At 33.1% G+C, this 13,662-nt stretch overlaps 1 protein-coding gene across 28 annotated transcripts in view; it reads left to right on the forward strand.

The window, feature by feature from the left end:
- PTPRD (protein tyrosine phosphatase receptor type D) overlaps positions 1-13,662 on the forward strand; it is a 2,247,062-nt gene that overhangs the window by 296,526 nt on the left and 1,936,874 nt on the right. The gene's annotated exons all lie outside the window — the stretch shown is intronic.

Consider the following 13,662-nt stretch of genomic DNA (forward strand, 5'->3'; position numbering starts at 1 on the left):
AAACCCAATATTGACAAAGGAACAAGAAAAGTGTATTAGGGGAGTGGGGGATTATAATAAAGATATAAAGTTTATCAACCTACGTACCCATCAATTCATGAGTGAATAAAGAAAGTGTAAACACACACACATTCTCTACTTTAATTAAGAAGGTGTACTTTTACTGCCTAGAGCTAAATATATTTCCATCTGATGCCCTGAACTCACAGAACATATAATCAAATATTTTTTCAGATGTGTAACATTCTGAATGTGACACACACACACACTGTGCAGCACTACTTAGCCATAAAATGAAGTGAAATAAAGTCCATTGTGGAACTTGGATATAAATGGAGACCATTATCTTAAATGAAGTGTCTCAGGATTGTAAAAAGAAAAAAATCACAGGTACTCTCTAATAATTTGGAGCTAAACAATGAGCACATGTGGGTGCCAAGTGATATAAAGGACATTAGAAACCAAGAAGGAGAGGATGGTGGGAGGGGGTGGGGAGTGAAAACTTGCCTGCTGTGTACAATGAACAGTATTGTGGTGATAAGTGCCTTAAAAGTCCCGACTTAAACAATATAATAAGTGTTCCTATAACAAAAGCATTTGTACCCTCCCAATATTTTCAAATAAAAAAGTAAAATAAAGGCTGGCACCTGTGGCTCAAAGAAGTAGGGCACCAGCCCCATATACCAGAGGTGGCAGGTTCAAACCCGGCCCCAGCCAAAAATTGCAAAAAAAAAAAAAAAAAGTAAAATACTAATAAAGAAAAAATAAAGGACCAGCTTTTGGTTTTCTTGGTGATAAAGCAAAACACAAAAAAAAAAAATACATTAAAATCTGGGGAAAGTTTAGCTATCTGTACACTAAACAATGTCTTGATAAAATTAAATATGGCTTATGTTTTTGTTTGGTTTTGTTTTTTATTAAATCATAGCTGTGTACAATAATGCAATCATGAGTTACAATGTGCTGGTTTTATATACAGTTTGAAATATTTTCATCGAACTGGGTAACATAGCCTTCATGGCATTTTCTTAATTATTGTGTTCAGACTTTTATATTCTACATTTAGTAAATTTCACCTGTACCCTTCTAAGGTGCATCGTAGGTGTGGACCCACTAATTACCCTCCCTCCACCCATCCTTCCCTCCCCTCCTTTCCCCCTTTCTCCATATTCTTGTGTTGAGATTGGGTTATAGCTTTCATCTGAGTACATTGGGTACTTTTTCTTCCATTCTTGAGATATCTTGCTAAGAAGAATATTTTCCAGCTCCATCCATGTAAACATGAAACAGGTAAAGTTTCCATCTTTCTTTATAGCTGCATAATATTCCATGGTGTACATATACCACAATTTATTAGTCCATTTTGAGTCTATGGGCACTTGGGCTTTTCCCATGACTTAGCAATTATGAATTGGGCTGCGATAAACATTCTGATACAAATATCTTTGTTATAATGTGATTTTTGGTCTTCTGGATATATACCTAGTAGAGGAATTATAGGATTGAATGGCAGGTCTATTTTTAGATCTCTAAGTGTTCTCCAAACATCTTTCCAAAAGGAAAATATTAGTTTGCATTCCCACCAGCAGTGTAGAAGTGTTCCCTTTTCTCCACATCCACGCCAACATCTCTGGTTTTGGGATTTTGTGATGTGGGCTCATCTTACTGGAGTTAGATGATATCTCAAAGTAGTTTTGATTTGCATTTCTCTGATGATTAAGGATGATGAGAATGTTTTCATATGTCTGAAGGCTGCACGCCTGTCTTCTTCAGAGAAGTTTCTCTTCAAGTCCCTTGCCCAACCTGCGATGGGATCACTTGTTCTTTTCTTGCTTATACATTTGAGTTCTCTGTGCATTCTGGTTATTAAACCTTTGTTGGAGACATATCCTGCAAATAAGGCTTATGTTTTTTAAGAAACATAGAAGATTTCTAAGTGAAAACAAACTCAAATCTACCTTAGGAACAGATCCCATGAGAACTCATGGTGTATCCTCTCTCTGCTTCTCTTTGTATACTTATTCCTTCTCTCTAACACAAGATATGCTCTCTACCTTGTCCAAAGGCTGGAACGCAGCACCATCAGGTGTCTTGCTTTACAAAGTGCTGCCACACAGAGCTGAGCAAGGTCAATCTCTCGGTCCCAATTAAAATTTCTCAGAGAAGTGTTTGGGTTTACAGAGACAGGGGGAAAGTTCAGGGTACCCAAACTGACAACAGTTGCCACCTCAGAGATGTGGATGAAATAAGAAAAAGACAGTTTCCAGAAAAAAAGACTCTCGACTACTAGAGGCTTAAGTCTAACTTTTGTCCCTAATTCAATGTTTTGAAAATAACAAATATATATATCAAGACATTATTCTATATGATTTAAATATAAAAATATAAAATAATATCTAATAGTACTTTACATTTTTACATCATATGATAAACTATTTCATACATTTCAAAATGGTTATGAAATGTTGAATGTGGCGCCTGTGGCTCCAGGAGTAGGGCGCCAGTCCCATATGCCGGAGGTGGTGGGTTCAAACCCAGCCCCGGCCAAAAAAAAAAAAAAAAAAAATGTTGAATGATAGCACAATGTCCATCATATCATATTAAATGGGAAAAGCATACAAAATAGTATATGCAATACAAATTCAATAATGTATAATAAAAAAAATCTTAGTGTAGTAAATCAGTATAGTAGTTGTGTCCCTGTTGTAGGATTAAAGATGTCGTTATTTTACTTCTTCTGGCTGGTTAGAGGACATTTATCTGTCTGACATTTTGACCTGTCAGTCAGTGTGGGAAGAGAGTGGGATGCCACAAAACCAGAGAAATTACCTTCTGATTTTACAGTTCTAATTCATTGAATTTATGTCTTCAGGTTACTTCTTTCTCTGCTGCAATTAAGAAATTATATTTTTAGTGCATTTAAAAATATAGGTATTTATATAGAATGGCTTAACCACAAGACATTAAGCATTTGATGTACTTATGAACTTGTTTTTACTCAAAATCCAAAGGAGACTTCTAGAACATCTGATTACACACCCTTTGAAGTGCTAGTAGATGGTGTTTATTGACACACTTTATGATTTTTATATGCTATACAAGAATTGACAAATAACTAGTTGAAAACAAAATAACTTTTAAAACTATTTTTAGAATCATAATACTATTCTTAGTTAATCTTAATTCTTTGGAAGATGCATAATTTTTAAAAATTCTTTTAAATCCCACTTCACTTTCTTAAAATAAGTCATGGGTTGAACAAATAGCCAGGAAGGCAATGACAACCAAAAAACCAAAAGAAACAAACAAACAGAAAATAGCCAAGTCAAATAAAAAGCTTCCAGTGTATTTTGAATTCATTAGGTGTTAAACGATATAATTCCAATGATATAAATTCAAATTATATAAGTGATAATCTTATGAATATAAGATGGTGAACATTCAAATATTTTTTAGTATTGGAAAGAGTATATGAGAAAAATAATACCAAAGTTTATAGTGATCTCTGATATTCAACAGAAAAACAACTATTAATTCCCAATGTGTTTGGTTGATATTCTAAACACATTATTTGGAAAATAATTGTGAAATTAATAAAATTAGCTTAGTTACATCATCAAAATGCAAGAATCTGAATATGAAGAGCTCATTGAGCAAACATTTGTCAGAATGAATCCACATCTATAGATGCTAAAAAGAACTCAGGCCATGTTAATGAAGTTGCAGGAGAAGTAGGCTGGTTATAGGAATTTTGTGTGTACATGACATTTTGACCCATCAGTGTTGGAAGAGGGTAGGATACCATTAAAAAGGTATTACTTTCTTATTTTATGGTTCTAGTAAGTTGAACTTATGTCTGCAGGTTACCCCATTCTCTACTTTAATTAAGAAAGTATACTTTTACCACATATAACTAAATATATTTCCATCTGATGCCCTGAACTCACAGAACATGTAATCAAATATTTTTTCAGATGTGTAACATTCTTCGTCTTTACCTCCAGCAAGTCATTCAAAATCTCATAGGAAAACTCTTGACAATAGCTATGTTGACTTGATTCCAGGAGATAAAGTGGCTTTGTGTAAGAGGACTTTTTTCTTTCTCTGTGTACTTGTCTAAGTTGCTAACAAGTTCCTATGGGCAGAGGAAAGTTTATAAGAGAGTGTGTGATGTGCATTTTTAAAAATGATTTCTTGTACTCTTCAATCTTGAAAAATTGTAAAAAGCTGCTCTTACCTCCCCTCTTTCTTCTATTTTCCAGTTCTACAGTCTCTTGTGCAAATGGTGCACAAGACAATAGACATTCAATAGACATCACCATGGAAAATAGGAAAATGAAAAACCGAGTTTGTGTCTCAAGAGCTCCTAATATTGTATTCTAGAAGAGCCCCAGGCTAGGTATCAGTCACTGATAAAAATGTATAGTTCTCAAGTTTCACCGGGATTTCTAATTTTTTAATGATCTGTGCCAGGCCAATTACAAGTTTTTGTTTTATTGAGGTTGTCGCTTTCAAGATATAAGCTCATTTACAGGGACAGAAACTAGTAATGGGAAATATAGAAGTCCTCTCCTTTTATAGTCTATCCCAACCTAAAGTGAGGGGAATTTGTATAATCAAGACTCGAGAAATTATTACTGGAGTAATGTAAAACATTTTCTGTTGCAAGGACCCATTTGTTGTTCTTTCATCAAGATATCAAAGAGTGGGTTGGGTCTCTGCAGGAGGCCTTAGACTGTCAGAGAGTCCTCATAGTAGACCGTCTCCATAAGCTTGACAATTGGTTTAATCTCTAGAAATGTGTGTACTGACATAAATGACAGAAAAATAAGTGATCGCTTCTTTGTACTTTCTTCCTCTGGAGGTTCGGAAAGAGAAAATTAGTTTCCAATAGCACCTCTTTATATCTTCTAAGTTTGGCCAGTGGCATGCCTTTTTCCCCTTCAAAAATGTTTATGAAATGCATTAATACATACTCACTTTACACAGGAACTCTTGATTTTATATTTTTTTCCACAAAGTATCTTCAAGCCCACTGTTGTGACATAGAATATCCCACAGATTAGCACAAGATTGATAGCTGATTTTATTAAATGTACCTAGCCATGCAAATATAAAACCTGAAAATAGTTCCAGTTACTACCAGTGATTAAGGAATGATAGAAATATTTGAAAAATGTATATTTTATGATGAATTTGTCTCAAAGAACTATATGAGCCCACCAAATGTTAACTGATCAGATTGGTTCAATCAGTTAATCAGCTGCTGTCAGATTGGTATTTTATTAAGGGGAATGGGTCATAATAGTTCAAAAGAAAAAGAACTGTCTTTGTTTTTCAAGGCCTACTAAACTTGAGACTAGCAAAATGTTGTCATATTATATATATGTCTGAAATATTGTTTATTGTATATAATATATACTCATGTATTTGTCTTCAGTGCCTAGAAAATTGCCTATTAATAGAAGTTAATTTATCATTCATACAAATTAAATATTATCCATAATCACACATAAAAAAACTGTAATGTTATTTGATTAGAGAATGTCAGATGTGTAGTCGTTGCCTTCCAAAGTGATTACTGAGGTTTTTAATTCCCATACTTTTATTGTATTCCAAAGAAATTTTATATTCGCTGAATGGTCACTACTTTGTCTTGTTGATATTCCTGCATGATCACACATGTAAAACTATCAAAGTACCTTTTTAAAGTAAAACAAAGGACTCTATGAACTAGTACAGCTTGTGTGTTTCTATTTAGATATATTATAACATAGACAAATATTCTCTAAAACGTAGGAAAGAGGTATTTTTAATAATAGAAATTACTGGTGATTTTCTTCTTTCATACTTCTTCACATCTCCTAAAGTTTCAAAAATAATTGCATTCTACCTCCATAATGAATATATGAATAAAACCATAAATGTAAAAGGTAATTTGAAAGCAAAGAGAGGGTGAAAAATCAATTGTGGATCTTGTTAAGGAATGGATGTAAGCAAAGCCAATCTAAGATAAAAATAGTTGTAGTGATACAAAGTTCAATCTCTCTTTAATGACTAATATTTAAGTCAGTTGTTGGAAATTTAAGTTCTGCACAGAATAACCATCTCATACCAGGATCTTGATATTATAGATGAATAAATGATATTCTGCAAAACAGATACTTGTCATAACAGCATCCTACATGTAACGGAATACTACAGATTTTCTTATGAGACCTAATAACAACAACAAAGAGGCAACTTGTGCACTTTGCTTTCATTAGCATATTTTATAATATTCCACACATTTTCATTATTTTTATTTCAATGTTCACGACCTGAGGGTTATTTGAACTTTGTTTACATAAAAATCAATTTGTTCACATAATGAACATCAAATTAATTATTGGTAAATATAATACACTTAAATCTCTGTGTATAGTAACATTTCTAAAATAGGCAAATTAGCATATAAGCATTTTACCTGCTATCTTTGGCAGTTTCGTTTTTATTAAGGAACCCCAAAATTTTAGAGTCTTCTTGACAACTTCTCTAATTTGGACTAAGATTTTTGAAAAGTTTCCAATCAAATATGATAGATTGCCTTCTTTGTTGATTCTTTCTGTACCTTAGCAAAAGTGAACAAATAAGAGGAAAAATATGACTACTTTACCATTAATCAGTAGATCAAAATGTAATTTTGTACACTTTTCTTTTTGGATTTGTTCTAATATATTCCTCATATGAAAACAAAATTATCTGAAAGCAGTTACTGTTTTTGCGTATAAAAGTATTACATATTGAGTTGTGAAATTCATATTGATTTTTCACAATTAAAGTAATGAAAACTGTATTTATTGCTTCATGAGAATGCTACTGTACATCAATAGTTTATTCAAAATTGATTTTCGATCCAGATCAAATTCTTCCTTTAGTCAATATTCTGAAAAATCAGGCAACAATTCATCAATTATTGAATAAGCAGGTGTGGTAGCTCATAATTTTAATCTTAGCATTCTGGGAGGGCACAGCAGGTGGATTGCTTGAGCTCAGAAGTTTGAGATCAGCCTGAGCCAAGAGGAAGACCACGTCTCTAAAAATAGCTGGGCTGAGCATTGTGGCAGATGCCTATAGTCCCTACTACTTGGGTGGCTGAGGCAAGAGGATCATTTGAGCCCAAGAGTTTGAGGTTGCTGTGAGCTATGATGTCACAGCACCCACAGAGGGTGACAAATTGAGACTCTCTCAAAAAAAAAAAGAATTTATTGAATATGATATGTATTTCGTATGTTGAAGAAAAATTACTCAGCTTGGAGTTTGGTGGCTTGAAAAGGCCTGGCTATTGTTTAATGTGTTCAAATAATAAACATTTTTCAATGCCTCATGACTTCTTTTTAAGTTTTTTATAATAAATCTTTTAAAGTAGCAAAAATTTCAACAAATGAAAAAAATAAAGTTTCCTCATTTACTTCAAGGAAAGTTTCCTCATTTACTTCCTCATTTAGCTAGTGAATAGCTAAAATTCTTCAGGGCAAATATGGACAAATATGATTTAGTACTAGTTTATGAAGATGATAGGGTTAAAGATTGCATATAACATGAAATATATTCTTTACTAGTGCATAGTTTTTCAGACTTTGTCTTCCCAGAAAATAAAAAAGAAACATGTCCAGTATGGAGATTAGGTGCTGCCTTAATGTAACATTAACCTGTTTTTAATTGTTAATGTTTGACTAGAGCCTTTTATCTCTTAAGTGTGGCTAGCTGATACTACTGGTATCAGCCTCACTTGACACCTTGTTGGGAATGGAAAATGTCAGCCCCTACTTTCTGAATTATAATCTGCATTCTAATAAGACCTCCAAGACCATTTAATGTACATTAAAATGTTGAGAAGCTCTGGTCAATCACACTCTTCTCTATTTTATTCTGAACAGTATCTCAGAGAAGAGTAAAGGAAAGAAATGAGATGTAGACCCCCCCCGGGCCCGGGTGTCAGCTTTAACACCTACTGGTGAAATGTCATGTTTAATGATACCCACTGAAAAAGTTTATTATGGCCCCCATTTAAGTAAATTACAGAAAGATATTTTGTATATTGTTTAAGATTACAGATTTGTTAATAAAATTTAAAATCTGGATTTTACTTTTAAATTAGCTCTAAAATTTAGAGAAGACCACCCAGACATTTCTGGTAGCAAACCTTACAGTTAGTGAGGCGTAATTATTGGCATGGTGCTTTAGAAGCCTGAAAAAAAGAGATTATATTTTCAAAATCTATTAATGGTCATACAAAAAGACTTTGTCTGTTTCTTTGAAGGCAGGGGTGCCCAATAAAAATACTAATGATTAGAATGTCTACTCCATGTGTTGAAATAGAAGGATCTTAGAAGGATAAAACATAAAGCCACTGGAATGAGGGTCATCTAACTCCACAGACTGGTTGGCTCAGTAAGCCCACAGTAGAGTCACAGCTGTCTCAGCCAGATACTCCGTACATCCTTTACAATAGTGTTGATTTTAGCGATATGAATAGCTTACTTACTGGCCAAGCAGAAAATATGGCTTGTTTTTGAATATTTTCTTGCTATGAAGTTGTAGTAACTTAATTATCATTGATTATTTTTGCATTAAAATGAATGAAATTTTGTAAACCTGCCATGTTAAAAATCTTTCTTCAAACTACTGTTAAGGAGATATTGTTAGGCATGGGGAAAATTTACATTGATATTATCGGTTCAAAATATGTTTTTGTTTTTGTTTTCCAACTAAGGAAAAGCTATCAGAGTATCTAATAATTGGACAGTCTTCCTAAAAGAGGTTGTATATTGATCATCTCCATTTGTGAATGCTATAATCCCTCTCTTTTTTTTCCTTTTTATTATGTAATATACACATATATCATGAATACATTTATGCATTTGTGGGGTATGAGAAGAGCCAGTCAATTCCTGGGGCTCTTATACTTTGTAATTTCAGGAGAATGAGACAGGAAGCGTTGTACCTTACTGAAGGGTTTGCTTTGTTAAAGAGAGACATGAATCAATACATTAACCCATATTAAATGTTTCTAGCTTCTGTTACTTAATTCAATGAAAGGCAATCATCTAATTTCGGTTGAATTTCTCTTAAATATTCACACAAGTGCATTCTTGGGAGTTTTTTTCCTTAAAGAATAAATGTTCTTCTAACCTTTCCCAGTATATGTAGTCTCAAGATCATTTTGGGGGGTAAATGGTCAATTGTTTCTTTTATTTGACATGATATGGAATAAGCAAAATTAATGCAATATATTCCTCTTTTTTAGAAACAAAACTCTACATATGAATGTATGTATAACTCCTCTATCACCAGACATAAATTAGGGATAAAAATTAAATAGCTATAACTTATAACTATTAACATTTATTAATGTTATTATCAATATTAGATTGCTTATTATTCAATGAATTCTTTCCTCCCTCTCTGTTAATGCCACTCCATCTTTGCCCAAACATAGAAAGAGTTGAAGTTTATTTTTAAATTTTAAGTGAATAGCTAAAATTTTCATTTTTTTCACTTTAAATACCTTTTCAGTAGGTTGCAAAGAAGTGAAAGCAATAGTTTCTTCAATAGCACATTAAGTACAATTGTGAATCAAGTAATTTTGTAGTAATGCTTATTTTTGATAGAATCTTCCTTCTATCCACTGTTGCTTCTATTACTTAACACTTCTTTACATTGTATTTGAATTTTCTGGGCCACCAGCCTAAGTAACCCATGTCAACATTTTCTTGCCAGCTCCCAGATGAAGCGTAACTTCCTGATAGCACTTTGGGACTTGGATTTCTTCATCTTCCTTAAGTCCACCTGTTTCTGTTACTAGTCTTTTAAATGGACTCTTCTGTATTGATTCTCTGCTGAGTGAAATCTCAAATACAAAATCAAGTGGTACCAAAGTATAAATTGGTATGGTAATTGCTATCACCCATCTATCTATCTATCTATCTATCTATCTACACACACATATGTATATTTTAATATGCTTTTTAATTAATGTCTGAACACTTAATCCAAAAAGATTTATACAAATGGAGATTATGATTGTCATAACAAAGTTATATATTAAGGCTTGAGGGATAAAATTAATATCATGTTTCTTCAAGTTCGGTTGTAGAAGCAAATACATAATCTTTGCCTGGATATTTATCCTAAAATAACAATTTATTCTAGGTTTTATATCCTGGCCAAGGACAATAGGGAAATCCCTAGTTTATATCTAAAATAGAGAAATTTGGAGGTTCAACTATAAACTCATGACTTAGCAATGATTTCTCCCAAATATAACTTTCAGTTACTTTATATATAACTTTAGCTTGCATTTGTTTTGTGGCTTTCTTTACTTTTATGCCTGCATGCAGTTGGGATACACCAACATCACACTATTTTATTATGCACAATCTCTTTATAGGTCTGTGCATATGAGTTTAATGCATGCATTAAACTGTCTACATTAGATGTTCGTATTTGAGGTTGTGAAGAGTACGTGCTGGTCTTTCACAAACTGATCAAATATTTAATGTGCTTTTGGTTTTAGCTTATTAGAAATACATATAATTCTCACATGGATTACTCCGAGCATAAATTTTCCTCATTCCACCTTTCGATGCGAATGTATTGAATTCCTGTGACTTAATCTCCACCATACCCTATTTCTGCCTTCATAGTTAAGATTTCTGTTATATTAATGTGTGTCTTTAACTAATCTTCTTTGTTGGCTTTTTTTGCATATATATTTCAAAGCTAAAATACCTAAAAGAGTGACTTAAATTTACCTGCAGGAAAAATAAAATGGCAGGGTAGCACCTGTGGCTCAAAGGAGTAGGGCACCGGCCCCATATGCCGGAGGTAGTGGGTTCAAACCCAGCCCCCACCAAAAACTGCAAAAGAAAAAAAAAATAATAATAATAAATAAAATGGCAATTTAACTATGATATTCTGTAATGTTTTGCAATGATCCTGTGAGTGTGGAGTCAGCTATTTTAGTAGTTGGTTCTTAATTCTATATATTAATCTACTGGTATCACAGCTTCATACATAAATATGTCATATATAAATAGGACCCTCACTATTGTTCCTTTCAAATGCTTAATAAACAAGCAAACAAATGAATGAGTCAGTTCAGTTTTAATAGTTAGAGTATGTTCCTACCCTGTCTTTTAGCCCCCTCAAAGTTCTTTCACTGTTAAATGATTTAAAATGAAGACTATACTCCAAAAATTCTGTGTGGCCTTATTCTTTGTTCCACACAATCTTATTTATCTTATTTTCTAAAACATATTAAGCTTCTCTCAGATTCTTTGATGCCCTATTTTTTTTCCATTCTTTTTTGTCTATTTGTTGCACCAACTGCCCACTCTACATGTATGGTTCTTTCCTCAAGCCTTCACTTGACCACTCAATGCCCTTCTCAATTTTCATATTCCAATTTAATGACATTTCTCCAGAGAGGTTTTCTCTGACTCTTCTGTTTCTGTATGGATTATCTGTTGCGCACTCTCATAGCAGTTCTTGTTTTTTTCATGGAGCAGTTGTGATAATTGTAATTGAATGTTTAAATGGTATTTAGTGTTGTTCAAGTGATTATTAGCATAAAGTCTGTCACTTTACTTAATGCTGTATGAGAACTTTGGCTGTCTATGTGTTTTTTCACCTGATGTGGAAAAATCTTCAAATAGATGTTCTAAGTAATTATTTCTAAAAACCATGAAGATAAAACAACATAATTTGTATTTTAATGTTGTTGTCAGCATATGAGGTCTCTAGGAGTTTTAGGGTTAAATGCTTTGGGTGATCATAACCTCAATTTTTGTGCTAATAAAAGAGACATTGTGATATCAAAAGATGTATTGTTTTTTGCAAAAAATGTCTACCACGAACATGACAAAGCAATTACCTAAAAAAAGAGGATGCTTTATCCTAACCTTTTAGGAGGAAACCTGGCCAAATTTTACTAAATTCTTGATCCATATATTAATAAAGTTTAGTGTGATTAAAAGAGAGGATTTTCAAGCTGGTGTAGTCAGCTGTTTTCTCCTCAGCTATAGGCATTGCTGACTTAAGCAAGTCTGAAATATAATTTATCAATATTAAGTGCAGAACTTTTCAGCTGCTAGTTCTTCATAATGCAATGTACACCTGTAACAGGAGCCATTATTTATAATTGGACTAGATTTTTTAGACATGCCTTGCTAAATAGTTGCATTGAGATGTAAATTATTCTATAAAAAGTCAAGAGTTTAGAACATAAAGGAGAAATCCATACCATGTAAAGATTTTAGATTCTCAATTGACAAGCTACTTACTGATCCACTAAAATGTCACATAATGCATTTTTGGCCTTTTTATTAGAATTTCCATGAGAAATGACATTTATCGGCTGGATATAATTCACGGAAAATGATCATTTTTAGGTTGACACTGATTGAACTGAGTAGGTTGATGATACTAGGAATTATATTGGGGAGGAAAGAAAAAATGTCATGGCCAAGCATTTCATCTAGAATCCCCACCCTCATATCCTATGTCAGAATTTGGAGGTTTTACACCTTTTTAGCTATCCTTCATAATCTCTCCTTAAGTATTTTCTATTACTATGAAGTAGTCTATATTGTAAGTAAAAATGTAAAAGTATAGATTTTATGAACAAGTCAGGACTAATTCTACTTCTTACAGCTTTCGTTACTCATCCTATATATCCATTTATTAAAAAACTATACAAATAAAAAAAGAAAAGAAAACCTTAGTGGTGAAAACCAATTTTAGGTTAAAATGTGACTCTCTTTAATAAGAAAGGATTAAAGGAAAAAAAGATGTATCTATTCACTTCATCAACTTGTTTCCCCTTGCAAAAGATATAATCCAAAGACATTCTAAATTATTTTGATAATTGAACTTGTACAGTAAGGTTCTAGAGAACAACAGAAGCTGTCGTTCATATAGTGTGATAGATAGTGCCTCATACTTATTTTGAACTTCAATGTGTTTATTAGTTGAATAAATATCAAATATGAAATCTAGAGCAGTAAGACTTTAAATCACAATATGAAATGATCATTAAGTCACCTGCAGAAGAGAAGGCTGAGTGTAATTGTTTGCAAGCTTTAAGAGACAGAATCAGAAAGTAATTACAGTTTCAGAGACTGATTAATAATGCATTGCAGCTTAGGTAGGCACTGTCCGCTGCCCGTCCTCTTGAATCACTAGAATGTAGCTCACACTGGTGGTGGCTTGCCAATAGACTCAGTATGCTTTGCCACATTTATTTCCATTTTTCTATTATGAATTATTCCTTAAGAGTTGATCATGTGATTCAATAAAAGAAGGAAGAAGAAGAAAAGGAGAAGGAGGAGAAAAAGAGAGGCATGTTTTTTGCCTGGTTGGTAGCTCCTGGAAGTCTTATTTCAGTACTTACCCTATTTTCATGCATATGAGGAGAATCACTGTGGCAGGATCCTGGTACATGCCTGCCAAGGAAACATTCTCATCCTATATGAAATTGAATGTTGCTTAGTACAACAGTGTGCTCAGTGAAAAATACTATCTTCCCTAGCCTCCCATGTGGCTACAGTGAAAAATACTATCTTCCCTAGCCTCCCATGTGGCTATCAATGGTCCTATAACCTTGTCTAGCTGATGAGA

The sequence above is a fragment of the Nycticebus coucang genome, chromosome 2 (genome assembly GCF_027406575.1).
Source record: "Nycticebus coucang isolate mNycCou1 chromosome 2, mNycCou1.pri, whole genome shotgun sequence".
In the NCBI taxonomy this organism is placed as follows: Eukaryota; Metazoa; Chordata; class Mammalia; order Primates; family Lorisidae; genus Nycticebus; species Nycticebus coucang.